The sequence below is a fragment of the Sminthopsis crassicaudata genome, chromosome 3 (assembly GCF_048593235.1).
Source record: "Sminthopsis crassicaudata isolate SCR6 chromosome 3, ASM4859323v1, whole genome shotgun sequence".
In the NCBI taxonomy this organism is placed as follows: Eukaryota; Metazoa; Chordata; class Mammalia; order Dasyuromorphia; family Dasyuridae; genus Sminthopsis; species Sminthopsis crassicaudata.
This window is the reverse complement of record NC_133619.1, coordinates 415,155,370-415,181,898: the sequence shown is the minus strand read 5'-3', so window position 1 is coordinate 415,181,898 and position 26,529 is coordinate 415,155,370. Positions and strand designations below refer to the sequence as shown.

General features: G+C 35.6%; 1 long non-coding RNA gene across 1 annotated transcript in view; it reads left to right on the top strand.

Annotated features, from left to right (window-relative positions):
- LOC141562749 (uncharacterized) overlaps positions 1–22,678 on the top strand; it is a 52,426-nt gene extending 29,748 nt beyond the window's left edge. The window contains exons 2-3 of the long non-coding RNA XR_012488238.1: positions 13,886–14,027; positions 22,488–22,678. This is a non-coding gene — a long non-coding RNA (uncharacterized LOC141562749). The remainder of the gene's footprint in view (positions 1–13,885; positions 14,028–22,487) is intronic.
- Positions 22,679–26,529: the final 3,851 nt, after the last annotated feature.

Here is a 26,529-nt window from a genome sequence, read left to right as displayed (position 1 = left end):
TACCACTCAAAATCCAAAGGACTAAAAGTAGAACCATAAAGTATGAGACTGTCACATTACACAATATGCTTTAAGTATCAATTCTAGAGGTAAAAAGTATAGGTATGTGTCCATCAGAAGGGAATATGAGGAGTCCCTAGTCCTGGCTAATAGCTAATCCAAGACTTGGTAAATTTCTGGGAATTTGCTCAATGTGGAAGCAATGATGAATGTTTAAGTATTCATGCTACCTCTCACCCCTCTCCAATGCTAAATATATTATCTGCTTCAGACTGGGGGATGAGAGGGGCATAAATGAGGGTGTTTTAGGCTTTGATATTCATCATGTGGTACTTCTCCTTTGTGATTAGAGAAAAGGGAGCAAGATCATCTGGGAAAATGTGATAGTAGTTTTAGGTTGAATCTGTTCACACTTTTTTTTGTTACTCACTTTCTACATTCTAGTGTATGCTAGGTTTGAGCTCTAGAGCCATACAACTACATCACTATGAAAACCTGCAGAGACACTTGGGAACAATCTTCAAAAGGAAATCACAAGAGGAAAATTTTATGAGCCCCAGTGAATATATTGGTGTATTATCCTTTTGTTTTCATCTGATCTTTCCACCTTCACTGTCATCTCAACATCTCATCCCACTAGCATATAAAGTCTGGTTTGGTCAAAGATACAACAGTTCTGTTCTGTCTCTTTGACTAATCTAAATATCTCAGCTAATTATAGGTTGGGGAAGTGCTAATATATTATAATCAACCTAAGTCACTCAGAGGAATCTTTAGTCAAAGGATCTGGCATCTATGAACATTTTTCACAAACTGACAACTCTATTCAATTTAGAAGGTTTCCTTTGTAATCTTATATAATTAAAAACATTATTCTGAAAAGGCATTCATAGGTTTCACCAAACTTCCAGAAGGACTCAGTACACACACACACACACACACTTTAAGAACTGCTCCAAGTACATACTATGCATGCTTCTTTCACTCTTTTCTGACTTTGAGCCCAACTGTGATTCCTCTGGATAAAATCAAGTTAAAGAGGATTGGGAATAAATTTAGGGTTGGAAATCTATTTAGAATTGGAACAGGATTCCAAGAGGCTCACATTCTGCATTTAATGAGATCATAGTATCATAAATTTAGAACTAGAACAGGCCACAAAGGTCTTGTAGATCAAACTCACTTTACAATTCTCTCTTAAATTTAATCCAGAAAAGGGAAGTGATTGACTGAAACTGCACAGGAATTAAGCAGCAAATTCAGGTAACAGTCGAGGTCCTCTGGTTCTAGAAACAGCCTTGTTTCCATGGAATCATAATGGATTATTTAGTTCTGGGGTGATTTTTATATCTGCTCTATCTTTTATAATCCATTTGTGCAGTCCAGCTCTGATGCTTATGATTTTCAATCAAACAATCAATCAGTCAAGTAACAAAATTAAGCACATTCTACATCCTAGAAACCAGGAATAAACAAAACAAAAGAAGCCATTTAAGAGAAGAAACCAAATGTACATAAACAGTTTATATAAAATATACAAAATAAATACAAGGTGACTTTTTTTCCCTAGGGGAGAAAGAATTAGCATTTGGGGGTATCAAGAAGATTAGGCGAAATCTTTTGCAACTATCAATTTTGAATAACTACAACTATTTTGGCATAGAAAGTAATAGAATATAAATATCTGGCTCCCAATATTATTATTTCTGTATTGCATCTTATTCCAGCTTTATTGCAATATGATTTCATGTTTTTCATTGTGAAATAGCTCATTGCCCTAGTTTCAGACATTTAGTCTATAAGTGAAAATTGGATTGGTGAAATGGATATTTTGGTTGCCTTGATTTCTCATAATGACTTGATCCCAACCAGTAATATGTAGATGTAATAAATTAAAATACAAATATAAGTATATTCTTGAAGGGGACTCAGTTAATTGCTTCTTTACTATAATTTTCTCACAGAAAGAAATTGCAATTCTATATTTTGAGATTCTTAAGAAATTTTTTACTGTAATCTTTTTAACAGTTAGGTATTGATGGGAGGCTATCTCTGCATATTGTTTTCTCTGGGTGGTATTGTAATAACTGAATTTTCTACAAAGGTCTCCTTTCCCTAGCTACCCAATACACATATATCTTCATTGAAATTAAGTACAAATTGCAACAGCATGAGTTTCTGGGTTTTTTCCCTTTATAGGCATATCTATATAATGCTTTAATATTTGCTAAGAATTGAACATCTATCATCTCACTTGATTTTTATGACAATCCTGTAAATAAGTGACAATATCCCCATTTTATAGATGAGAAAACAGGTTCAGAAAAGGTTCAGAAAGGTCAAGTGATTTGTTCAGTATCATATCTAGTAAATGTTTGAGGTAGGATTTGAATCTAAGTCTTTTTGATCCCAAGTTCAGTGCTGTATCTACTATGTGGCACAGTGGTATGGTGGAAAGAACATTGGACTTGGAGTTGGGAAAACCAAGTTCAAATCGGTCCTTAGATGCTTGCTAGTTGTGTGACTTTTGGCAAGTTACTTCACCTCTGTCTCAGTTTCTTCAACTATAAAGCGGGGATAATAATAGTACCTGTCTTACAGAGTTGTGAAGATAATAAGATTTTTATAAAACCTGTTAGCACAGTGCCTGACATATGAGCACTATATAAATATTTATTCCTTATGTTATATGTGTCACAGAATCATAGATTTAGAACTATAAGGGACTTAAAAGGAAATCTTTATTTAAATATTAATTATTTTTATTAATCAACTTAACTTGGCTCTCTGAGCTTTATTAGTCAGCAAGTGAATGCAAACTTGCTGTAAGAACTGTAGTTATCCCTTCCATTCCTGAGATCTAGAAAATCTTTGTAAAACTTTTTTTCTTTTTCTTTTGTGAGGTGTTTACAATACCTTATTGTAAAATTTGGATTAAGTATATTCATTTATGTCGTTTATGTAGGTTAATAGTAAATAAAAATATTTTCCATGTCATCTTCTGGCTTTTGTGTGTTGTCCAAGCCTTCTGCAAAACATCCCAAAATTTCCATTTGATTTCTTATACTGACTTGAGATATATTGAAACCATGATTGGAAAAGTGATGTGGAAGGGAAAACTATATCTGGATGTATTATCCAAGCCATGTGTTACATCCATCCACCTCAGACTTTTTTTCTGTTCACTCTTGCTTCTTGCCTCATCATCCTCAACTTTTACTTTTCTTCTTGGGAACAAATTTTAAATCAATATGACCATTGTTTCTGGAAAGGGCATGACAATGGACTTTCTTTTGGCTCACACTCACCATTTCTTTGATTCCTTGGACAAAAATTCTCTATCCTAGACACCACTCCCCAAATAGGAATTAGGTTCCCCTATTAAAAATGTAAGTTCTTTGTGAATAAAGACTGTCTCCTTTGTTTTTATAACCCTAGCCTCCTAGCACACTGTCTAGGACATAGCAAAATAAGTGTTTCCTCCCCTCCCTCCTCTCTCTTCCCCCATCTCTTTCCCTTCTTCCTTCTCTCTCTCTTCTCCTCTCTCTCCCTTTCCCTCTGTCTTTCTCCCTCTCTTCCTTCTTTCCTTCCTTTGTTCCTTCCTTCCTCCCTGCCTTCCTGCCTTCCTTTCTTCCTCCCTCTCTTCACCTACTTCTTCCCTCTTTGCCTTCCTTCCATCCTTCATTCCTCCCTTCCTCCTTCCTTCCTTCTCCTCCCCCCTTTTTCCCTTCCTTCCTTCTTTCTTTCCTTTGTTCCTTCCTTCCCTCCTTCCTTCCTTCCCTCCCTCCTTCCTTCCCTCCCTCCTTCCCTCCTTCCTCCCTTTCCTCCCTCCTTCCTTCCCTCCCTCCTTCCCTCCTTCCTCCCTTTCCTCCCTCCTTCCCTCCTTCCTCCCTTTCCTCCCTCCTTCCTTCCCTCCCTCCCTTCCTTCCTCCCTCCCTTCCCTCCCTCCTTCCCTCCTTCCTCCCTCCCCTCCCTCCTTCCTTCCCTCCCTCCCTCCCTTCCTTCCTTCCTTCCTTCCTTCCTTCCTTCCTTCCTTCCTTCCTTCCTTCCTTCCTTCCTTCCTTCCTTCCTTCCTTCCTTCCTTCCTTCCTTCCTTCCTCCCTCCCTCCCTCCCTCCCTTCCTTCCTTCCTTCCTTCCTTCCTTCCTTCCTTCCTTCCTTCCTTCCTTCCTTCCTTCCTCCCTCCCTCCCTCCCTCCCTCCCTCCCTTCCTTCCTTCCTTCCTTCCTTCCTTCCTTCCTTCCTTCCTTCCTTCTTTCCCTCCTTTCTTCCTTCCTTCCCATGTACAAAGATGCATCAAAAACAGTACTTGAACTCAGGTTCTATGATTCCAGAGACAATGTTCTTTCTATCACATCACTAATAGTTTGTAGGAATTGCTTGTCATATCCCAAATAGTCAGACTATTAGTTTAATGGTCGAATATTAGTCTAATAGATTAATAGAGTATCTGGAAAATTGATATAATAAAAATTTATGCTACCTATAAACCCTTGAACTTAAGTCTTAAGACACATATTATTAGTGATATGACTGTGGGCAAGTTAATTAATCTCTCAAGGCCTCTAAACAATTTTTATAGGTAAATTGTTAATTTAATTAGTGGAAGAACTCTCCAAATAGGAGTTTCTCCACTGCTGGAACTCTATCTTCCCAGAAATCAGCCAGAGTCAGGATCACTAAACGTCTTTATTCTTGATCTTTTATAGTCACCCTCCAAAGCCAGGTCACGAGTGCGAGAGAGCGTGAGTTCCACAACCCAAGTTTCTCCTCCTCCTTCTCCTCCCACACATGTCACTTCCCCCTCTTTGTCCCACCAATCAAGTCAGCACAGAACAGCTGGGGAGGGTCAACATTATCCAAGTGCATTCAGTTCTAGCCCTTTACACTCCACTATGAAAAAAGTCCAAGTTAAGCCCCGTCCAAAATTTAAAAGCTATCTTATATATTCAAGGTACTTTGATCACTTTATGCAATTTTTAGACCATAATCTATGGCTCCTAGGATAAGAGTAAAGATATGAATCCTCTATTATTGTCCCCAAGAAGCCGCACAGGCCTGCTTTGGAGATAAAGAAGATCAGGATTCAAGTCTAGCTTCTAATATTTATTGTTCAGGTGGTCCTAGACAATCCATTTAATTCCTTGCTTGTTGTCATTCAGTTATTTTAGTCCTGTCTAACTCTTTGTGATTCCATTTTGGAGTTTTTCTTGGCAAAGTTACTGAAGTGGTTGGCCATTTCTTTCTCCAATTCATTTTACAGATGAGGAACTGAGGCAAAGTCACTTGTCCAGGGTCACACTGCTAGTAAGTGTCAGAGGCTAGAGTTGAACTTGTGATAGTAAGTTTTCCTAATTCAAAACCCAGTGTTCTATTCAATGTGCTACCTAATTGCCCCAGTTCCTTGATGTACCCCAAAATTCTCTACAAGTATAATCAGTTATGGATGAGTGGCTGATAAGATTCATTGAAGAGAGTTTCTATAAGGGTAAATCTTAACACAATAAAATCACAAATCTGGAACAAAAATCTGAGCCACTGAGAACATGAACAAGGTTAAAACACAACAGTCTGGATGGATCCAGGTAGGAACCAGAGCAGATTTACAATTCTTATGAGGATTGTCAGAGCAAGAGTATAGTCAAGAGTCTTACCCTGCCACAGTTTGTCAAGAAGGATGAATATCAATAACATGCATCATTTTCTTAGGATTGAAGGATTGGTGGAGGTGTAGGGCCTGTGCTGAATTGTTCAATTATTACAATATCAATATTGCAAGATCACAAATGATGGAGAGCTTCTGATCAGTGGTCAAATATCAGGAAGATCATAATGGAAAATTTGTCTTGATAAATATAACATTCCCAGACGCAAAGCAGAACCTCTCTAGACCTGTCCATTGTTGTAGGGCATGTCAATACAGATACTCAGCAGCTGATGTCCTGAGACTGCCTGTGCAAAGTCATGCCTCTGAGAAAGTGACAAGTTGTCACTGGGAAGTGAATGCTTTTACTTTATTGGTTTCGAAGAGTTTGGCCTTTTAGAGAGTTTCTCTATTTAACTGAGTATCTAGTGACATATTTTATTCTTCCACAAAATTCCACAAGATGAAGTATTACTTTAACTAGGCCAACAGACTTTTCCAGTTAGTAACCCTTACCTGCCTAATGCTATCACCTGGAATGTGGTTGGATTCTTAGAAATGGAGATAGTTTAGTAACCCAGCTGTATACTGCAGAAGACTTGGAAGAGCTGGGTGGAAGTGTACCTTAAACATACATATGAAATATAATATTGAAATATATTAAAAGTACACATATAGGATAGAACTATATAATAATGATGATGATGATTATTATGATGGTGGTGATCATCAGGACTTGAGGCAGATAATGTCTTTTTGGAACGCTTTAATTTCAGTATATTTCTGAGCAGGTGAAAAAACAAAAACTTTGGCTTCCCTCAGACTTCCTTACTCTCTTTCTCTGCATTTCTTATCCCCTTCCATTTATGATATTTGTGGTGCATTTTTAGTGGTTGATAGGAGTTAAATAAATAGCCCAGGGTCAGACAGCTAATAAATGACAGTAATAGTTACTAAGCAGTACCTAGGGAACTCAAACAGAGGTGTTCTGATTCCTAATTCCATATTTTCTTATAATACAGCTGCTTATACAACTTACCTTATAGGACTATTGCAAGACACTTTGAAAATTGTTAAGAACTTTAGAAATATGAGTGGTTATTATTTTTATAAAGTGTTTTGTAACCATTGTGAGATCTAGACTTTCTCTCCCAATCCATAGACACATTAGCAGATTAAATTCCCAGAGTTAGGTCAGATATATCTTCTATTCAGGACTTTAGAAGTGTTCCTGAGGGTATGGGCTAACTTTTTTCTGATGCTATTGGCTCAGCTCCTTTTCATGTATTTTCTCCTCATTATTATGAGTTGATAACTATTTAGTCAGCCAATATAGGTTTTTAAGAAGAGATTTATCTACTAAAGTGGCATAGTAAGAGCATACATGAAAATTTCACCTCTTCTTAATCTGAGACACATTTTCTCACAAGTACAAGGAGGATACAAGAGGAAATGGATTGAAGTTTAGAAAGTACAAATGGCAAAGGAATTACCCACAACATGAGGTAAGTGGCCATAAGGAGTTCCCTTTAGGCCTAGTAGAGTTTCTTTGCTAGGATCATTTTGAAGCTATGCATCTATATTCAAATTGTACTTGGCTCCCAATGACTTACTGCCATCAGTTCATCTTGGATTACTGCTAAGACACTTATGAGAAGTCCAAAATCCTTCAGATACTGTGAAGCTCACAAAAATCATCCTTTTGCCAAAATTGAGGGATCAGGGGGAAGAGACTGAGACTGAAGCCCAGGCCTCTTTCCCCTAAGTGGTTCCTTCTGCAAGGGTTTAGTTGAAATATCACATTTACTCAAATCTCTGTAATAATCCCATTTTAAATTATCTTGATAATTTGTAGAAAAAAAACCTATAATGATAAGATATTAAGATATCATGTCATTTGAGGCAGATGTAGAATGATTTTACTAAGTTAATCTATTGCATTGTTTTATGATCATAAAATATACAAAATGTCCACTGTTATTATTACAGATGAAACACTGTAATGAAAAAAGTATAGGACTAAGAATTAGGAGGAACCTGAGTTCCAATCCTGCCTCTGACACTTGCTACTGTGGCCACTCAAGGATTGGACTATTTTAGGATTGGCCCTAGTTCTTGGAAAATGGATAAAATTTATATAATAGAGGAATGAATGCATTCTAGATGGAGGGAACTGGGAAGGACATAAAAGTCTGAAAGCAAGAATATGGCAGTATAGAGGAGATTAGATGGAACTATCCAATTAGAAGGAAGATCATCTATTGGAGAGTTTGGAAGCAAAAAAACAGAGTTCGATTGCAAATTGTCTTAAAAGCCAAGAAAATTAATTTGGTCTCAATGCATTAAGCACTGTGAGCTGGAAAGGGAAATGATGAAAATAGTGTTTTAGGAAGAATATATTAAACAAAAGTTTTGGAGAGGATGGAGAGGAAGAATATCAAAGAAGATATTGCAGCAATTTAGATTCAGCAGCAATGGGACTAGTGAAGGAAGAGACATTTCAAGGACTCAGAGATTGCAGCATATAACAAAGGGGATGAAAGAGAGAAAAGTTAAAAATTCTAAGTTTCTCTTCTTGGAAACAGAAAGAATGATGGTATTATTAATTACTGAAGTGGTTTGGAAGGGTACTCAGTGTTGTTGGGAAGACAATGTCAACTTTGCTTATACTGAGCCTTAAGATGATAGTGGGAATCTAAGCTGGCAAGAATCTCAGAGACCATCTAGTCATCTTAGTCATTTTACAGATGGGAAACTAAGACCCAAGCAAATTAAATGATTTGCCCAAAGTCACATAGGTAGTAAAAATAAGAGGTAGGATTTGAAGTCTGATGCCCCAAAGGACAATCCTGTAGGTAATACAGCAGTGGAATTTGTATATATATATTCCAAAAACCTGGAAATGAATAGGAGGCCCATTGTCTGGGGAAATGGTTGAACAAATTATGCTACATGAGTATAATGGAAGATGTGCTATAAAAAGGTGAATCTGAGGAATTCAGAGAAATATAGGAAAATGTGTGAAATGATGTAGAATGATGATAGTAAAACAAAGGGAACATCCATGAATATAATGATATAATTAACAACACTAAAATCAGTTCAACTCTGATAGAATAATCTTTGTCCTAAAGCTCTGATAAGGGGATATTTCTCTCAGTAAAGAAAGAAGGATTGTGGATGTGGAATTTGGTAGAAATTGTCAGACTGATGTCCCTCAGAAAACATTTTCCAGGAATGGTACTAAGTTTTGGTGATACACACACACACACACACACACATAAATTTTAAAATGGTTGCTGCTCTCTAGGAGTCCACATTCTAATTAGGGAGATAAAGATAACTAAGTACATAAAATATTTAAAAACAGAATGAATGGAAGGTAATCTCAGAGGTGGGGGAAAAAACAAGTTAGCAGTTGGGAAGGGGTGGTAGTGAAGGAAAGGCTTCTTGCAAATGATGGGATTTAAATTGTATTGAAGGAAGTAAAAGTAGGAGGTAGAGGTGGGGAGGGAGAGCATTCCAGGCATGGGTGGATATATATGGAGTCAGCTAATACAAACATACAAAGACAGTAAATGGAAAATCATGTATAAAAAGAACAGTAGATGGAAAATCATGTATATTCCATATATATACCAAGTTGAACAGTATGGTTGGATCAAAGAATATGTGCAGGGGGGTAAAATGTGCATGAATAGTGCTTAATTTTTTTTTTTATAATTAAAAGGTAGGATTCAGTAGAAGGAAAAATGTTAAAGTGGAAATTGTGATCAACTCCTCCCCCCAACATGAAAACTGAAAATTGAAAGACATGCAACTGAAGTGTAGTCAAGAGCAAGAGAAGTAGACTCTGGGTCATCAGCATAGAGGTGGTAGCTGGAGTTTTGATCATAGATGAGGTTACTGAGGAAATAAGTAAAAAGGGAATTATAGAAGGCTAAAAAGGGAATCCTTTTTCATCTCTTTTTTCTTATTTTTTGTTCTTTTACTTTTTATGCCATATCTCAGTAATGGGAAGAATACGCTTAGGTCACTATGTCCCACTTTGGTAGAATATTGTCAATTTCAAAACAGTTGGAAATAGAGGGTTCCTAGAAATAGTATTGGCTTCTCCTGGGGCATCCCACCCAGATGGCTTTGTTGAGAACATAGACTGGGAGTTTCATTCTAGTGTGTAGCATATTTCTACTCTCTTTTTACTGTATTGCAAAGTTCTTATGCATTAAAATGAATTTATTTAATAATAAACAATTTTAAAGCATGCTTAATTAACTATACTAAGATTTGTAATTAAATTTATAACAAATAATTTGGAAATAAAAGTTAACATATCTAGCCTTCAATATATTATAGTTAAGTTGAAATTTATATAAAATTTATGAATCCAGGGAAATGCAACACTCTATCCAGTATTTTCTGAATAAGAATTTTGAATATTTTTGAATAAGATTAAGACAACAAATCTTCTTATTTAAATGACTGGAAAATAATCATATATATTTTTAATAGTAGGGGTAGAATGGTGTTGCTGAAAATGTTGGATAAGGCTTTACCTGATTGGAGATAAGACAAAACTCATGCCCTTCTCTGAAAGAAGGGACTGAGATTCCTGGTAAACTTTCTTGGATTCCTTCAGGGTGTGTGTGTGTGTGTGTGTGTGTGTGTGTGTGTGTGTGTGTGTGTGTGTAGACTTTGTGACTCCACAAACAGTAGCATCAAAACATAAAATCCACTTAGTCTGACATGTCCCCCTTATCTTTAGAGGCTTGACTGCTTTAACCTGAAAGTAGGTGATCTCAGGACTAGTAATAAGAAGTGTTGCTGTTCAGTAATATCCAACTCTTTGTGGCTAGTCCCTTTTGGGATTTTCTTAGCAAAGATATTAGAGTGATTTGCCATTTCCTTTTTCAGCTCATGAGGAAATGGAGAAAAACAGGGTTAAGTGATTTGCCCAGGATTACCCAACTAGTAAGTGTCTCAAGTCAAATTGGAACTCAGGAAGATGAGTCTTCCTGACTCCAGGTTTGGCATTCTATGCACTGACACCTAGGTGTCCCAATGAGAAGATGCTAGGATAGGTACAAAAATGGAAAACATAAGTCTCTTCCTTCAAGGAACTTATCTGAAGTAAATAAATGGAGTAACAATTAGAGGGCTTGACTTAGAGTCAGGATGGACAATATTTTGAATCTTGTCTCAGACACTTAATAGATGTATGACTCCAGGAAAGCCACTTAATCCCCATGAGGTTCAGTTTTCTCATCTGTAAAATGGAGATAACGGTAGTACCTAACTCAGAGGATTATTGTGAAAATCAAATGAGAAAATACAAAAGTTTACACGAATGCTAGTACTATTATTTTAGGGATAGGAGACTATTGTGATACAAGGATATGTGTAGCATGTAGGATTTGACTTCCTATATCAAAGCCAGGTGGGCTGCATCTTCTCTTAGGGATACCTTATATTTCTCCTCAGCTTATCCTGAGGAGCTTGGGGAAGAATTCTCTCCACTCCTACTTATCTGATCCTCTACCAGCTATATTCTTCTCCTTTGTTAAGGGTCTAGAAACTAGAATTTTGAGTTCCATTATGCTACTAACTATCTTTGTAACTGTGAATAAGTCATTGGGCTTCATTTGGAAAATGAAAAGGTTGGACTACATAGCTTCTGAAGTCCCTTTCAGTCTAGCACTTAAGTCCAGTGGGTAGTACAGTATATAGAACTCTGAATCTGCATTCAGAAAGATTTGAGTTCAAATCCAGCCTTAGTACTGACTAATGCTATGACCTTAACTTCTGTCTGCGTCAGTTTCCTCAACTATAAAATGAGGATCATGGTAGCAATTACCTCCTCATGTTGTTCTGATGATCAAATGGGATAATATTTGTAAAGGATTTTAAATAGAATATGGCACATAGTAGATGCTTACTAAATTCTTGTTTCCTTTTTTCCTTTCTTTTATGTCTACCACTAATTACCTGCATAAACTTTGACAAATCACTTAACCTCCCTTTCATTTTCTTCATCTATAAAATTGGATGGAGATAGGGAAGGTTGGTCTGGATGATTTGAAGAAGTCCCTATTTCTTGGGATCCTATGTACTCAAGGATGTGAGCTCAGGGGCCAAGAGAAGAGGGGAGGGTGAGGGGCAGGAATGTAATTGTGGTGGCAAGCCACAAAAACTTGTTTAAATGCTTGCATTCTCAGTACTATTTTCTTTGTACTTTAATAAGATCATTAACTCTCCAAAGGCAATCTGTATACCAACAACCTTTTGACTTACACTTTTCTATAAACACATTACTTTCCATTGCTCTCTGGAGATATATATATATATATATATATATATATATATATATATATATATATATATATATATATATATATATCTCCATATATATATATATATATATATATATATATTTTTTTTTTTTTTTTCTCAGCTGGAACACTTCAGAATAGATTGGTTAGGCTACATCCATTAACACAGCAGTTTTCTCTATTTCAGACATGTGCCTGCTCTGTGCACTCATGACTTTCTGGATCATCCTCTCAAAATCATACAGGCTACAATGATACTCACTAAGTGGATGCTCTCTAATTCCTGATTCTGAAGAGTGTAGTACTTAATACATGGAGTAGGTGTGCTTAATTAAATAGATGTCCTTAATTTTGATCCCATTCTAATTTTAATTCTTAGGTGTCCTTATATCTAATGACAATTCTACTCTAAAAAGGGTTTTGTCAATTCCTTTCCACTGCTTTTCACCACAATGTTTCTCAGTGACTTGTTTAGAAATTTGACTTGGAAACAAATTTGTTTTGTAAATTTGATCAAATAGGACAATCTTCATCACTGTCAGAATAGGGATGGTATTTAACTATCTTTCCCCTCTCCCCACAATGGTTTCCAATTCTCTTCACTACTGTTAGAACCTTGCTTACAAAAAAGGGGGAAGGTAAACACTGATTTATGAAATGATTTATGAAATTTTGTGACCCAGATCCAATATCATAAGACTTCTGAATAAAAAGCTTTGAGAAAAATCATTGGAAGAGATGCTTCAGGGTACTCTAGCTCTAATTATAATTGAATTAACTTAATCAGAAATTACCTTCGGCCTAGGTCTGCTTGTTACCTATTTTCTTTCAGGTCTGCCTTGGACCCTTGGGTTTTGTGCTTAATATGATAGCTGCTTAGATCCTATGTGAAGGATAGGATTGGAATTTAGGTAGTCAAGTGGGATATCTTTTTCTGATTCTGTTTGAAGTGCACCTGGAAATTGTAGGCTTTGTAAGAAGAAAAAGAATTTGAATGCTGATGTGCTAGCCTGAAGTATGAAATGTGCAGCCTTGTGTAAGAACTCTGTAACATTCTATCTCTTTACTTCAACATGGAGAGCTTCAGCCTTTGAAAACCCTTAACTCATTTTTAAAAGTGCCATTTGCTGGAAACATGGCTTTAAAAAAATAAGAATGGTATTTTCATGAAAGTCAAATTTAGGCTGCAGACAAAAGCAGGCAAGAGTAACAGGTCATTGATGAACTTGGCAATGAATTCTGAAAATGGAAAAAAATATCGTGGAATGTTACCCAGCAGCTCTGAGATATGTATTTAAAACAAAACAAAAAAACCTCATGGTCCCCAAAACCCTTTTGACAATCTATTACCTGCTGTCAGTGTGACAGTGTACTGTATATTGTAAATTCACCTGATTCTGATTTATGTGCATGTAAACACTATAACAAGAGGAATTACTGCCAGTGCTGGTGGATGCTATCTGAATGGATGCCAAGATGTTTGCTGAGTGTTGGTACAGTGCCAGGCCTTTTTTCTCCCCAAATTAAATATTCTTTTAAATCACAAAATTGCCTTGATTGAGGGGCAATTATAAACGACTGGAGTTGTGGGTGTTGTGTTGTTTCTTTTATTCTCCCCTTAATAAGGAGAGATGATCTTGCACGTGAAATTGTTCAAGCTTTGATTTTCAAGATGCATACAAGGCACCTTATCTAGTCTGGAGTAACTGGCCTTAGTATCTGGCCAGCTGAAAAACTTTTCAGTTTTTCCTAATTATAGTCAGATGGTTAATTCACTTGATTGTTATTCCTTGAAACAATGTTTATGAGGAAAAAACTGGGAAGGATGGTCTACATTGGGTGGCCCATGGCTGGCCTCTTGGCCTGGAATTCTGATTTGACTTACCTACCATCTTTTTACACTGTCTTCTTCAGGAAAGTTCCGTGGCTGTAGAGTGAAGATCCATACATTCTTTTTGGCAATAATAACTCCTCATATTCTGATGCCTCTTGTCTTTTCATCCCCGGATGGAATCTTCCCTTGCAGTGAAAACAATCCAATGACTGCACCTCACAGGTAGACAATGCTCTTTCCTCATATTCCTCTATTTCTCTGACTTGGGACACCCTAATCCCTATAGTTTTATTGGAGCTAATTCTGTACTTGAAAATATTCCTTCTAGTGAAGCAAAAAAATTACCAAACTTCTAAAGTTGTGAAAAAGATATGCTTTTGCTTGACATTCTAAGATTTAAAGGAAAATCCAGCAGAGACCTGGAAGTCTACCTCTCATTTGCCATTATGATGAGTGTAGGCAACTAGGTGCTATAGAATTAGAGTTCTATGCCAGGAGTCAGGATTACCTGAATTCAAATTCAGCCTCATACACTTACTGGGTGTTCCTGAGTAAATGGCTTAACTTATTTTTGCCTCAGAAATTTCTGTAATGTAAAATGAAGATAATAATAGCATTTACCTCCCCGAGTTATTTTGAGGATCAAATGAGAGAATATTTGTAAAGTGCTTCACACAATACTCAGCATGTAGGTAGGTACTTAATAAATATTATTAAAAATTAACAACTGGGAAATTGACAACTTATGTGACTGGAAGAACCAGAGAAAACCAAGCCTAGAAATCCAAGTGGATCTGATTAACCCCAGAAGTCACTGTCATTCTTGAGAGAATAAAGAGAGCAAGGATCCAGTTGATTTTTCTGGAAATTAAATAATAAATACTTACTGAACTTCTACCATATGTAAGGCACTTTGTGAGACTTCTTGCCTAGAGAGCTTCAAAAATGTGTAAGACTTAGTCTTTCCCTCCCATGAGCTTAAAAGTATGGATGGGAAGTATAGGACAAAGATCATTGAATGTGGAGTTAATATCATTCACTGTGTGACTTTGTGCAAATTATTTAACTTCTCTGATCCTCAATTTCCATTTCTCTAAAACAGAAATAATTTAGGTATTACCATGTCTGTTTTTATCAAAAGATAACACATGTAAATTGTTCTGCAGATTGTAAATTATTATTATATCAATTTCTGTCATTATTATTATCACTTACTATGATGTTGTTGATGATGATATTGATGCTGCTGCCAAGCACCTTGGCTTAGTGGATATAAAAGAGTCTTATGAATTTTAAGGAATTGGTTTCAGTTCCGCTATTATATTTGAAAAAGAGTAAGTTTTAGAATTACTCAAGTATATATATACACAAGGGGCATAGGGGAAGAGAGGAATAAACATTTATATAGTGTATGCTATGTACCAGGAACTGTGCTAAGTGCTTTTTATAAATATCCCATTTGATCTTCACAGTAACCCTGGAAGGTAGATAATACAATTCTCTGCATGTTACAGTTAAAGAAACTGAGGCAAACAAGCTAAGTGACTTATCCAGGGTCATACAACTAATAGTGTGTGGCTAGATTTGAACTTAGGTCTTCCTGACTCTTGATCCAGTGCTGTAGAAAGAGTATCACTACCTGCCTTTAAATTATTATAAAAAAATGAAAAAAAGATTAGTTTTTCACAAAGGAAACTTTATTTAATACACTATAACTTTTAAAAATTATCATTAAATTGTTCTCTCTCCGAAGCACCCCCCCAAAAAAAATTGATGTTTTAGAATATTTCAATAGAATAACAATGATTTTCCAAATATTTCCTGTCCTCTTTTAACAAGATTCTCATACTTTGGAGAATACATATCCCCCATGTTGAGCATCACTGCTAAACTAATAATAATATAAACAACACATATAGTACCACTTTAAGTTTGAACTTATGTTTAGTTTTTTTTCTCTGTGTTATGGGGGATGGATCAAAGGGAGTAAGATGAAGAAGAATTGAAAAACAGTTTTTCAGAACATATTGTTTGTTCTGGACAACCAACAAGCACTTGTTGATTGATTAATTTCAGTAGGATATAAGGAAATCCACCAATTTCCATAAAAGCCATTTAAACCATGAAAGCTGAGATAGTAGAATTTGTTTTTGGGGGCTTAACTTACATTAAAGACAAAGCTGAATATAATTGTTTTTTTTTTTTTTAACTGGGAAAACTTTCTTTATTACTTCTTTGGAGTATTTGATTTAGTAAAATTGGAAATATTTCATGTTCACAAAAGAATGGGATTGAAAGTATCATTGTTTTGAGATAACAATGTGACTCTCGAATCAAACTGGAGCATGTAGGATTAAATGGCTTCAATCTTGTTTTGGGCCAGTTCAATCTGATTGGAGCTCTGTAGGAAATTATGTTTGGCTACTTTCCCTAAATATATTTCAGTCAGCTAGAGCAAGAGACTGGTGCTAAATGCAGTAAACATTACATCTATGTCCAATTATAGAGATAACTCTGATCTTTTCCTGAAATGCCAGAAAGGTACCAGTTAACTAGTCGGCATTTATTTGGAGTTGATGGCATCTTGACTCGTGATGGAGGAAATAATTCTATTCTTCCAAATAGCATTTGGGTAGATTTATTTGGTATTCAAGTTAAAGAAAGTTAGAAACCAAACACAACCAGCAAATCATGACTTTCCCCACAGTTTTGAATCTATTTTTTTTTTAAAGCTAAGATGTCCAATTCTAATGAGCAGCTGAAAAAAGGTGGAACCTTGTTCTCTTTCTACCAAATATGGGAATATAAATCAAATATAGAATCCTGTTCCCCTATTTCTAACAAATATGGGAATATAAATCAAATATGAACTCAAATGAATTCATATTTATTGGGAGTTTAAACTTATTTGGGCTTTATCTACATTAACACCAGTCACAAAGATGTGTCCTTATTTGGGGCACTTCTGCAATTTCCATGATTAACAGTTTCTTTGGTGACAGTGGATAGAGCACTGTGCTTAGAGCCCAGAAGACATGAGGTTAAATACTGCCTCTTAGCAGCTGTGTGACCCTTCACAAACCATTTAACCTCTGTTGGTTTTAGCTTCTTCATTTGCAAAATGAGGAGGTTGGTTTGTATTTGATAATCCCTAAATCTATGATCCTAAAAATGCTCCCTTGATCTTGGGTTCCTTCTTTGCCTAATGAAGAAATTCTACTCTCAAATTTCTTAAGGTTGCTTCCAGTTCTAACATTCTAGAATCTATATTCAACAGCATACAGAATTTTTAGATTGCTTTGGATGTTAGGCTGTGATACTATGCTTGAATCCATCTTTGATTTCAGTTGAATGTAGAAGAGGAATTCAATTTGTTCTTTGCTCTAGAGGACAGAACCGGAAGTAATGGTTAAGCATTGTAAAGAGAAACATAAGCTTGATGTATGAAAACAAACAAATAAGAAAAACCCTAACAACTAGACAACCTAAAAGAAGAATCAGTTGCTTCAGGAAGTAGTGGATTGATCCTTACTAGAAGTCTTCAAGCAATGAATGTATGCCTATCCTTTAGGAGGAATTCTTGGACAAGATAGTCACTGAGCCTTCTGGCCCTGACATTGTGATTCTTTGATATTGTGACCAGAAACTATTTTCTATTTTTCTATTTCTAAATCCTTGCATGAATAAAACAGACAAAGAAAAGATCAATGAATTGAGCATGCAACTAAAAAAGTCAGAAAAAGAACAAATTGAAAATCTCCAATTTAATAAATTAGAAGAGATTAATAAAATCAAAAGTAAGAAAAATTTTAAACTAATAAAACTAAGATCAGACATTATAAAAAAACCCAGCAAAATAGATAAATAAGAAAAACAAATTTCCAATAACAAAAATGAAAAGGGTGAACTCACTACCAATGAAGGGGAAATTAAAGCTATAATTAGGAACTATTTTGCCCAACTGTATGTCAATAAATCTGGCAATCTAAGTGAAATGGATGAATATTTATAAAAATATAAATTGCCCAGATTCACAAAAAAGGAAATATAAGTACTTAACCTGATTTTAGAAAAAAGAAATTGAACACATCACCAATGAACTTCCTAAGAAAATCTAATCACATGGATTTACAAGTGAATTCTACCAAATCTTTAAAGAGCAATTAATTCCAATATTATATAAACTATTTGGAAAGTTAGACAAAGGAGTCCTACAAATTCCTTTTATGACAGAAATATATTACTGACAGTTAAATTAGAAGGAACCAAACAGAGAAATAAAATCTCTCAATTTCCCTAATGAATACTGATACAAAGTAATAAAATATTAGTAGAGATTGAAGAAATGTTAGCTTTAGCAATAAGAGGAGAACAAGAAATTAAAGGAATTAAAATAGGTAATGAGGAAACAAAACTATCACTCTTTGTAGATAATATGATGATTTACTTAGAGAATCCTAGAGAATCAATAAAAAAGCTACTTGAAACATTTAATAACTTTAGCAAAGTTGCAGGATATAAAATAAATCCACATAAATCATAAATATTTCTATATATTATCAACAAAGTCCAGCAGCAAGAGACAGAGAAATTTTTAAAAAAAATAACTATACAAAATATGAAATATTTAGGAATCTGCGTGACAAAATAAATCCATGAATATATGAACACAATTACTAAACAATTTTTGCCCGAATAAAGTCAGTTGTAAACAACTAGAAAAATATCAATTGCCAATGGGTAGTCAGTGAAGATAGAATAAAAATTATAATTCTATCTCAATTAATCTACTTAGTGCCATACCAATATAACTGCCAAAAAATCACTTTGTAGGGCTAGAAAATCAAAAGATCAAGAATATCAAGGGAATTGATTAAAAAAAAATGCAATGGAAAGTGGCCTAGCTATACCATACTGGATTATAACTGGATTATAAAACAGCATTTGATATTAAGAAATAGACTAGTGGATTAGTAGAATAGAGTATGTACACAAGACAGTAGTTAAAAATAAATAGTAATATACTGTTTGATTAAATGCAAGGACTACAGCTTCTGGGATAAAAACTCAGTATTTTACAAAAACTTCTGACAATTGGAAACTGCAGAAACTAGACATAATTTATCTTATACCACATATTGTTTGAAATGGGTACATGATTTATACATAAGGGGTGATAGTGTAAGCAAATTAAGAAAGCAAGAAATAACTTACATGTAAGATCTATGGAGAAGGTAAGAATTTAGGAGCAAATCAGAGATAGAGAACATTGTGAAATACAAAATGGATAATTTTCATTGCACTAAATTTAAAAGTTTTTGGACTAACAGAACCAATGTAACCAAAATTAGAAGGAAAGGAGAAAGCTGGAAAACTATTTTTATAGTCAGTACTTTTGATAAAGGCCTCATTTCTAGTTTGAGGGGACACCCATCAATTGGAGAATGGCTGGCCAAATTCTAGTCTATGAATGTAATATAATACCATTGTGTTATAAGAAATGATGATCAGGATGACTTCAGAAAAACCTGGAAAGACTTACTCCAACTGATGCTGAGTGAGGTGGGCAGAACCAGAAGAACTGTATACAGTAACAGCAACTTTATTAGATGATCAACTATGCTAGAGTCAATTCTCAGCAATGCAATGATCCAAGACAATGCTAAGACTCACAATGGAAAATGTTGACCACATCCAGAGAAAGAACTATGGAGTCTGAATGCAAATCAAAGCATACTATTTTTTTCTTTCTTCTGTCTTTCCCTTTTTGTTCTGATTCTTCTTTCACAACACGAGTAATGTGGAAATATGTTTAACATTATTGTGTGTGTGTATAGATATAGATATATATATCTATATCTATACACACATATAAACATATCAGATTTCTTGCTGTCTTGGAAGGGAAGATGAAAGGGAAAGATGAAAAAATTTGGAGCTGAAAAGCTTACTAAGATGAATGTTGAAAACTATCTTTACATGTAATTAGAAAAAAAATTATATTAAGTAAAAAAGATAAACCAACAAGGCAATACCATCACAGGATTCAATGGCATGTCATTTCTGTTCTCCCAAATGCTCTGAGAAAGACAGTATTTCATCTTAGAATCCTTTCCTTCTTCCTTTAAAATCTCTTTGAAGAGAATTGTTTTTAACATTGAGATACCGAGCCTATTACCTCAATATAGGATGCATTGTAGAGACAATTGGAATGGAGGAAGTGGGCAAAAAAGAAATATGTATAAAAAGAAAAACTATGAAATTAAAACAGATTGTGCTCCCCCAAATGTGTCTAACACATGGGCAAAACTGGAGTGCATTTTTTGGCAATCTGCTCCAGTGAAATCCTTCCTGAGCAGACATGTGGATGCACTCTGGTTAGTGTGTTGCCACTTTATTATTGGGTTCTGGAAAATCCACTTTATTCATACTATTCAACAATATTATAAGATTAGAAATATATTTTGGTGTTCAGTGTATTTAATAGCAGCCCACCCATAGGAGCTGCAGGCAAATTGAGATTCTGGCTTCTGAAAGGTCCAGACTTTTCATGGGTTCCAGCCAGCAGATGGTGCTGGTGCACTATAGAAGATCAATGGAGCTGTTTATGGAGAAAGGGGGGTGGGTTTTCTTTGCTTTGTTTTGTTATTGAAGCTGGACATCATCCTGTAGATATAAAATGTCTGAGCCCAATCTGATTTTACAGGTATTTTTATAGTGATATCCCTATTTCTTTTTTAAACTGCTACAAATTAGCTGTTGATTTGAATCGGTCCTTTATCTTTCCTGCCTTCAGAATCATCTTGTCATTTATGTGAGTTATTCATTTTGTGACTGAGATCAAGATCATTTCTTAAATGTGCTGTGAAAATACCATGTGGCTGTAGGCTGCAATGTAGACATGCACCTGGGATCTTTGTGGGAAGATAGTATGTCCAGAAATTATGAAAAGGGCATGTTTTAAAAATTCATTAATAAGTTTGGAGACTAAATGGTAGCTGGATTATTAGGTCAATCCTTGGATTGTGCTAATCTAATTTAGACCTCAACCATCATATGTATGAAGCTTGGGAAATTTCAAAGTTTCAGCTTGGATACTAACAGACTATCTCCCCTGACTATGGTAGAATGTAGCAATGGATACTATTTTCCTTATCTCACTGATCTGCCAGATAGAGGGAGAAGGGATTCTCATAGCCCAGAGCTACTAGAAATAGCTTCTGTGGCTTATTTCACATTGGAGAGAACTTTCCCCAGGAAGAGTGACAACTTCTATACACCCTTTACTAAAGTTTCCCAATTGGGGGGGGGTCAAGTCTTATATATGTAATAATGACAGGACTTTGGACATGAGGTTAAAATAAGCTAGATCTTTTTTTTTTTTCTGAAGAAATCTAAAGTGGACATTTTGTTATAGGAGATAAGGTTGGGGTTGGAGGCTCTGAGGTAGAGAATTAGGGATTTCTCTATTGGTAGAGAGATAAAAAAATAAGACAGTGTCTGAGAATGATGCTAAAATGGCAATTCTAGAACTGGTATAGTCAGAAGAACATAAATGAAGACATAAAAGAAGCAACCATCAAGTTTTACTCTTTGCTTTTCCCCTACCATCCTTATCCCTGCAATCATCAGCCTTTTTTCCACTATGGATTCTGTTCTGGACTGCTCAGTAAAAAGTGAGAAGAAAACAAAAATGGGCAACAGGGTTGAGAAGATATAGGGTCTGAGCTAGAATGCATTAGTGAGATAAGGAATCCCAACATTATTTAGAGCTGGAAAGGATCTTAGAAACTATCTGATCTAACCTTCTAATTTACTCTTGATAAGTAAATCTACATAGTTAAGTCACTTGCCTGATGTGATACAGCTAACTAATAATTTAGCTAAAGTCATAAAGACCTTAAAGACCATCTAGTCTGATCTCACTTTACAGGTTAGGAAACTAAGGCCAAAACTGATTATGACCTGTCCAAGGTCACACTATAAGCACCTTAATAGGGAACATAGAATCAAAGTGGTAGGGATCCTTAGAGACCATCTAGCCTGGCCTCATTTTACAAATAAAAAAACTGAGGTTCAGAGGATCATCATTGCCTTGAGTCACATTTAATGATAGAATGGAGATTATCTAAATTCAAGTTTTTCTGTGTAATCATATTGCCTCTTAAATCAAGACAAGTCAATGAACATTTTACCTACAATGTACCAAGAAAAACAATGAGAAAGAAGGGAGAGTTCCTTTGATATCTGGCAGTTCTAGTTTTAAGAGAAGCACGCCTCTCAATCGGTTGCCTGAACAGGGCAAAGCCATCAAGGCCTCAAAATGTTATTCATCAATTTTACAAAAATTGTTTGAATTTTGGCTGGCTTGACATTTACTCAGGTACAGGCAGTCACATCAGGATTGATAGTATCATGAAATGGATTGAAACAGGGATATAATATTTCTACTTTAATTCACTCTTTTTTAGAGTTCTGTTCAAGAATTCAATAATATAACAAGAGACCTGGAAGCAGGTCTTAGACTATGCCCCCAGCTGTGCTGGAAACTCTTTAAACTCACTGGGACACAGGCACCACTATAAATACTTGAATAAGTCACCAACAAGGAAATCTTGTATGCTTCTGACTCTATTATTAAAAAGTAAGTGCAAAAAATAGAGATGTTACCTCTTTTTGCAGAGTCAGCACAGCCCTGTAAACTGATGATAAACTTGCAGAAGACAGAGGTTATGTTCCAGCTTGTACCAGCCAAAGATTCCCATCATTAGTACAAAGCCGGAAAGCTGTCACTGAATTTTGCTACCTAGTCAGAACACTGTCCAAGGATGTGCTGATAGATTGATAAGAAAAACAAATCCAAAACCCATTGAAAAAGGTCAGTATGTCCCCTAGTTGTCTGGTAGACAGCAACGTGGTACAGAGTTCTAACGGAAACTTATAGACTACAGAATGGCTATTGTTCTAAATTCTTAAATGGAGGTAAAACCTCAAATTAGAGTTAATCCTGGTAAAAAATATTGGGGCAATACTTACTAGAACAAAATTCCACTGGGTCTGGGTGAGGTAAGTTTGGGCAATGGGAAACAAGAAGCATCCCAGGTTGGGTATTTGGCAGAAGTGGACCAATTGTGAGCAAGGTAGGCAGAAGAAACAATACATAGACATTAAGATGTATGGCTTATAGCCACATAGCATCACCAGATCACTGGAGGAAACAGAGTGGTGGGATCATTAAAAGTACTGTACAGTTTCTTAAAGGTAGCCCATTCTCCTCTCCATGTTTAATTGGGAACCTACCTCACTATCCATGTGTGATGTTTGTCTAACATAGGCAATGTTTCACATCCAATTTTATATAATAATTGGGATATTTTTGTTGTCTTGTTGTTTTTTTCAGTGAGAATAATTAGGCCAAGATCTTTGGAATGATTATAAACCTCATTTTTGGAGGCTCTATAATGTGCTACTCATATTGTTGAGACTACTCTACACATTGTTGTGTGTAAGCAAGACCACCTGGATGTCCCCATCATCTATAGAAAATTATGTTTTCCTAGCATTCACATAGTGTTTTCAGGTTTGCAAAGTGCTTTACCTATGTGAAATATCATTTGATCTTCATAACAAATGAGATAAGTGCTATTATTATTTATAGACAAAGTAAGGATGAGAGAGCTTAAGTGACTTGCTCATATAGTTACTAAGTGCCTGAGATAGAATTCAAACTCAGGACTTCCTGATTCCATCTCCAACACTTTATCCATTCTCCCATCTAGCTGACATACTCCATGATAATGGTAATCAGTTTTGACAAGCACATATCTCCCTGTTTTATGCTTCACTTGATATTAATAATCACAGGGTCATCAAACAGATTTATTTTTGTTACATTTTTCTTGAATAATTGAAATTGTGGGTCATTTTTATAATAGAGTATATGAATACTTTCTAACCTATTACAAACTACGAATTACGCAATAGAGCTGACATAAAAGATATTAGAAAAGTGACAGTGGGGAAATAATGGATAAACAGTCCTTTTGTTCTCCTGGGAACTATGCAATGTCAAAAGAATTGGAAGAAGGATGGATTCTTCATGGAATATAATTAATAATAATAGCAACAACAATAATAATAACTAACATTTGTATAGAATTTTAAGGTTTGCACAGCACTTTACCAATATTAACTCATTTGATTTGCAAGCAGACATAGGCAAGAATCTCACAGATTTGTTAAGGATTATGCCTAAGTGAAGAGGCAGATCAATTCTCCAAGAGCCTCCACAGCTGTGAATCAAAACACTTGAAGGAGTTGCAAAGCAGCCTTTACTAACACAGATGTTCCTTGTGGATTGGGAATGAAATAAATTGGAGGCAAAAGGGAAGAGTAGAGAGGTCAGAAAATGCAACTGCCTCTCAGTCTCCTTGTATCATCATCTTCTCACATGAAGAGATCCATTCTACAGGTCTGAGTTAGACGTCCAGCAGCCACTGGTAGGTGGCTCCTGTATCACAACATAGAATGAGAAGGCTTAGTTGGTTATGATTTGCATTGCTGGAAGGAGTTCTTACATTGATGAGATCACAACTCCATTGAAGTACACTGAGATATAATATCCATTAGTGTCATAGCTATGGAATGGTGGGAAGTAAAAGCAATACTTAGAACTGACTTTTAGTAATCTGAAACTAGATGGCTCATTTTAGGCAAAGATATCACAACAATAGACAGACCATGGAGCAAAGAGGCAGATCTATAAAGAGGTTTGGTAAACAGCAGCCAATAGTATTTCTAACTGAGAAATGTTTGGTTATGCAGTATGGAAAAGACTGTGGGTAATTCAGTGGACTGTTCAGATATATTCTCACATAAGGATAATACAATTATCAGTATTATTCTCTTCAGAGATGAACAATCATAGATGTCTATTTATGGAAACAGCAAGAGAGATGGTACTAACACACTAAAATGTTTTGGACACTAAGTTCAGTGCAAATGGTTTCACTATTGATTCTTAGCTGAAATGCTAGTCTGCTCCATGAGCAAATATTTCTCTTGAGACCACCCTTAGCAAAATGTTTAGTCTGACCATTCCAGACTACATTTACAAACTCATTTCTTTTTCCAGATTCCTTTTTAGTGCATTTTAATGGGGGTGTGGATAGTTTTACTTTGCAGGCACAGAAGTTTCTTAAAATAATTGTTTCAAACAAAAGGATAGATCATGTTTATATACTGAAGCATGCTGAATTTAGATGTTAGAGAAATGGTGAGAAAGAGAGAGTGAAAACTTACAGAAAGCCATTATAAATAATTACAATATTTAGGAACTACTTCTAGAGTTATAACTAGTATAGGTAAGTGGGGTTTTGTTACAGGACCCTTCTTCCTGGTCTTCACCTTGTAGTCCTCTGCTGACTCACATCACTGAACAGAGCAATCACTTCTGTTCATTCTATTTCTTTATTGCTCCTCATATAAAATTGTCCTCCTCACTCCTGGGGGGGGGTCAAGGATCAGACTATCTCCACTTTCAGCAGGACTATGCCTTTATTTGTATTGCCTTTGGCATCACAATCCCACTCTTTCCTATATTATTTTTCCCTCAAATGAAAATGTTCTTCATTATGGTTTTGATTCCTATAAATATGTTTGCTTTCCAATTCCCAAATTTATTCATTTTAAAAAATATGTGGGTGATAACAAATTCATAGAAATCCTTAAGTATGGAGAATTACTTAGGGCTATTAAAACTATCAACTTTGTTTTGAGCTGAAGAGAATAAAATCTTTCCTGCTCAAGCAGGAACCATTGTTTGGTTTCTTGTATCTTTCGAAGACATTAAAGTTCTCAAGGCAAATGTCTCACAAATGTGTTCTAATGGTTAAACAAAACTGTGCTCTTCTCAAGTGAGAGAGAATTTTGTATTTGCATCAGTAATGACCCAATTGTTAAGTGCATTTGTTACTTCAACCTGAGTGGTCCTAAATAGGTTTTAAAATTGGGCAACGCTTTACCTGGGCATACAAGCACAGGCTTTCTATTTGCCAGATTGGGAAGTTTTCGAATCACAAGTTAGGCACTTGTTCCCTATTTTTAGCCTGTTATCTAGATGTATTCAACATCTGTTCATGTGTCAGTATCACTAATCTTCAGTTCTCTATACACATAACATGGAAGGAATATGTTTGTCTACAGTTGTTGCATGACTCAGGATAATGCAGTAGCAAATAGTGGCATAGAAAGGGAGCAGGGAAGATATTGTTCTTCCATTGTAAATAGATACTTTTCCTGACCTTGGATATAAGGGGGGGGGGGGGATGAAGAGGACAAGAAAGGAAAGGGCAAGTCAGAACAAAATGAAAACTAAATGTATCAATGCAGTACAAAGAACATTGACTCTATGGTAAAATAATTTGGTCTCACAATTTGCCTTGTATAGTTATAAACGATATGATATTGTTTTTATGATGCTCTCCCCTACATGCTATGTTTTCTTGGGAATAAATGTGTGAGGTGAAGTAAACCTGTACAAGTTAGCTACAGAGAAGGTTATAACACAATCAATGCCCTAGGGCTGCTGGAAGCGGCAGAGGATTGTAGTTGTTCTTGAGCCCAAATAAAAAATGATTTTATTTCCAGGCTAAAAGATCTCATTATTGTGATAAATTAAAGCTAATTATAACATGAGGGTCTTGCCCCAATTACCCAGGATACA